Here is a 4,626-nt window from a genome sequence, read left to right as displayed (position 1 = left end):
TACACCACATTTGAGGATTACATAGAAGCACAAGTGTGTGCATTGAACGCATTCGGAGTTATGTTCTTACAAAGTGGTCAGGTGGGTGTATTACACCCAGCCCGTGGGGAAAGGGTTAAAGTCATAATTTTATTTAAAGATGCGAATTTTCTGATGCCCTATATGATAGTACATGTATATTCTATTATTATTATTATTATTATACATGCACCCCACGCCTTTTGTGTTGACAGTATTGATTGTGGGTTGTCAGGGGATGACAAAGGCTGACAGAGGTACAGCTGTACACAAACCGGCGCAGGCAACGAGACACCACGTGTAATCTTCCTAGAAAAAACATGAAAAGCCATAAATGTAGATTTTATTAATTTGAAGAATTCCGCTTTATATGCGGGCCGCTCGCTGATTAGAACCAACCAAGAAAAGACAAATTAAAGCATTTTCGGGGACACTTGAATAGACATAAAATCCTTGAACATATCTAGATCTAGATCTAGCCCTTAAATTACTGGCAAAATTGCCGTTCAGTCCAGTTCAATTTTCCAACAGTGTAGTCAAAAATTCGTGGCACAACTTAAAATTATAATCAATATAAATTCTTTAACGGGTGAATCAATGTCACCCATACTTTTGCACAGCAGTTTGTGTCAACTTGTCTTATCTTAATCATATTTTCCACAACAATTTAGGTTAGCTAAAAAAAACTTTTCTTTATAAATGTATATAAAATACTATGAATCTCGGTCATCCAGATAGCCTATTCACGCGCGTGTGTGCACGCACGCAAGCACACACACACACACACACACACACACACACACACACACACACACACACACATACACACACACACACACACACACACATTATTGTTTACAGCACTCCCCGCTTCTCCCACACATTTAATGTTGTACACGTTATGGGGGCTACGTACGTCTCACCAAATGACACTTTTTAGTGGCAAAACTTGTTACAAGAAATTAATTTTATAGGGAACACTATATTTTTGCACTAAAGGTTCTCAAAATAATATGCATCCATTAAGCGTAGTAATAATATGTCGCGATTTAAAAAATGACGATCCGGACTTGCTTTTATAAGCGATATTCCCCCCAGCTGTTAACCTTTCAAAATCTATAGAAACCACTCACTTGGATTTTTTAGAATTAGTATTAAATTATTAAGGATTTTTCTAGAGTACAACTATAACACGTGTTTATAAAATTATTGATCTGCTAAGTCAAATTGATACCAGTCATTGGGCAAAAGCTTGAATGTTCGATAGTTGCATGAGGAATATAACATAGCTGTAAGTCTTATTAACTTGATATAACAAACTAACGAATTTTTCTTTTGTATGTCTACGCTCGTTTCCGCTGTTTCCGCTGTTTCCGCTGGGCTTTCTTAAGCGGAAAAATCACAAGACAGTCACTGCAGTGGAACCCACAGGGAGCACGAGGCAGGGGTAGGCCACGGGAAACATGGAGGAGATGCGTGGAAAGGGACATGAGAGAAATGAAGCTCACTTGGAACGAGCTTGGAATGATGGCTCAGGACAGAGATAAATGGAAGGAGCTTGTATGTGGCCTATACCCTGCCAGGGGTGAAAGGCATTGATGATGATGATGATGATGATGATGATGATGTCTACGCTCGCCTAGCCCTGACAATGGGGTGGAAGCAAGGAGTTTACAGTAGTTCTAAACTCCTTGGGTAAAAGTTAACGAGACACTTTCCCCAGTGACACAGTCACCTATGCTCTCATTGAACCTTTGTTCGGGGCTTTCAATTTTCCTCGACTTCACGGCCGAATCCAGCTAATAGACGGAATAATATAATCTAATACGCTTGAGGTGCAGTGTGCCCCTGAGATTTAAGTGTTATAAATCACGTTGAACAACTTTTAAGGCAACTTTTTCATCAGATGAAAATTAGTTAGAAAAAATTTGGGGGTGAAACGGCTTCGTCCCCGCCATCCAGAAGAATTTAACTTAGAATAAAAAGATGGAAGACCAAGTTGATTCTCCTCCATTGAATGGTTCTCAAAATGCCGTGGTTCACCGTGAGTATAGGAAAATCATCATTGTTGAGCTCTATTGCTTGCTTTTGGTAGAAGTGGAAGCAACCTAGCCCCACCCAGGACGGTTGTGGTGGTGGTTGTTGTGGTGAACATGAAGATGATTTGATGATGATGATGTGATGGTGGCCGTGATGATGATAAAATGTAAAGTGGTCAGGGCATATGGTAAACGTATTGATTGCTTTTAGTTTTGTGAATGTAACTTGATTAAATAAAATGTGTGTGTGTGTGTGTATGTGTGTGTGTGTGTGTGTGTGTGTGTGTGTGTGTGTGTGTGTGTGTGTGTGCGTGTGTGTGTGCGCGCGCGCGTGCGTGCGTGCGTGCGTACATGATATGTGTGAATGAGTATGTGTGGTGAGACAGAATTGAATTGAACGTGACTTTAATGACTTTCGAGGCAAATGGCCCGTACGTCATAACAAGTTACAAATTAAATGCAAAATATTGATCTCTCTGTGTTGTGCTAAATGACAAATTACAAAATTACGTACACCACAGAAAACATAATTTATAGATCTATATAACATTTACTTTTAGAATCTAGATCTATACCTAATGGAATGGGCCCACACACAACAAAGTATACAGAGCACAAAAGCATTGGTCATAGTCATGGATGCGTGATGCAGATAGTAAACAAAGCTAATACTCTGGAATCTGATCTCTCTAGTTTAGCTCTTAATCTAGACTCTAGAGATTAAAAAATCAATTTCAGATTGTATTTCCTTTTTTCCGTACTTTTGGAATCTGAAGAAAGACAGTGGTGATTGGTTTTTCCTCTTGAATTAGAACAGCCCATCGTCCATCTTTTTTTTTTCTTAAAAAAAAAAATAATGAACAGCCTATCGCAGAACAGAACAGGCCAGTTAGCCGACAGGAAGAGTGTTGCGTTTCACCCGCCATGTTTACAAACCGTCGGACACTCGCCGCTGGTGGCGCTGGGGGTCGTTTAATGTGCCTCACAAAATGGGGCCAGTGCAACATCTTAATTACCATAGGGTGTACTAATTATCTTTGATAATATTAAGGTCATATGAGCGCGCGGGACACATTAATAAACATTTTCAGCTGGTAGGAAATTTTGAATTTTGCCCGCGGGTGGCGGCCGAAGTCTACTCTTATCGATTTTAGACCACCGATGTATCTTTCGTGCGCAACTTGCACATTGGACCTCCGAGATTTTCCGCCCTTGTCCGAGAAGGCAAGGTTGTAGATCTTTCCTACCAGAAGATCAGGGGTGTGGCTGACAGACAGCAGTAAGAATATTAAGGAGCCAAGGAGTAGCAAGCTTAGAAAGGCTGCAGAAAGAGTCAGAAGCAGTCGAGGAGGGGGCAAAAGGGGTGATGGTTGGGGCAGAAAGTGGAAACGAAAGCAGACGACAGTACATTGCTGACGAGCAAAAAAGGAGGCGAAAGAAGACAATTTTAGAGAAGAAAGTTCTTCCGTCGCTACCCGGATTCAAACCCGGGACCTTTGAATGAGAGGCGAACATCTTAACTGAAGGCCACGAGAGCCTCAATAATAATATCAGAGAGTTTACAGTAATACTATATTACTGTAAACCCTCTCTGATAATATTATACATGTCTTTCAGGACCAACCCCAGTTAGTGGGATATCTGAAATACAAGCCATCAGCTCTATCCACGTCCCCCTTTCCCTTTTCCTTTTCTCCTCCCAACGATGTCATTGTATAAGTGTTCTTCTCCTCCACCAATTGTTCTTCTCTATTCACCCACCCCTCCCCTCCTTTTTCGTTTCCTTAATTCTCCTAATTCTCACTCTCGCGACCCCCCCCCCACTCTCCACTTTTCACCTCTTTCCAATGCCCTAAAAACAACAAACAAACAAACAACAAAAATCAAAACACTAGCTTTTTACTTCTCCCCTAGTCCACCTGCCGCGATCTAGCTGAATATTATGTGCCATAATAATGCCGTTTAGTTTCTAAAGTTAATTTCAGCTGGGGTCACGTACGGTCGTAGCATTTCAAATTTTGCAGTCATCTTTGCGATAGACTCTTTAATTTGTTTTAATTAATTCCTTCCGATCTTGATCTCTTAATATTGGGAGTGTTTCGTCGTATATTGTCAATGTTCATCTGGCTAACGATTTTCTTCTTGAGATCTGTCTGCGTCTACATTGTATGGTCAATGGGCATATGTTTTATACCCCAGTCTTTGTTATTTCAAAAATCCCTTTTTAATGCGTATCTCATGAAAGCCGTCAAGCCTTTTTTCCTACATGGTTTGAGCATGCTGGGGTTTAGCCTTAATTACACCCAGAACGCATGCTTGGAACGTACTGTCCTCTTGGTCATAAAGGTTTCTGTAGGCCTAATACCAAACCAATCAAACCAATCTTGTTCACGAGCATCGAGCCCTTAGCCAACTCTTATATTAGGCCTATTTAACTTTTGATCAAGTAATATTACAGTTCCCTAGCCCAAGTATTCAAACAGGAGTAGCTCAAGGAGATATATAGTCTAATACACACACACACACACACACACACACACACACACACACACACACACACACACACACA

The sequence above is a fragment of the Aplysia californica genome, unplaced genomic scaffold (genome assembly GCF_000002075.1).
Source record: "Aplysia californica isolate F4 #8 unplaced genomic scaffold, AplCal3.0 scaffold00010, whole genome shotgun sequence".
In the NCBI taxonomy this organism is placed as follows: domain Eukaryota; kingdom Metazoa; phylum Mollusca; class Gastropoda; order Aplysiida; family Aplysiidae; genus Aplysia; species Aplysia californica.
Note: the sequence above shows the minus strand (reverse complement) of the source record.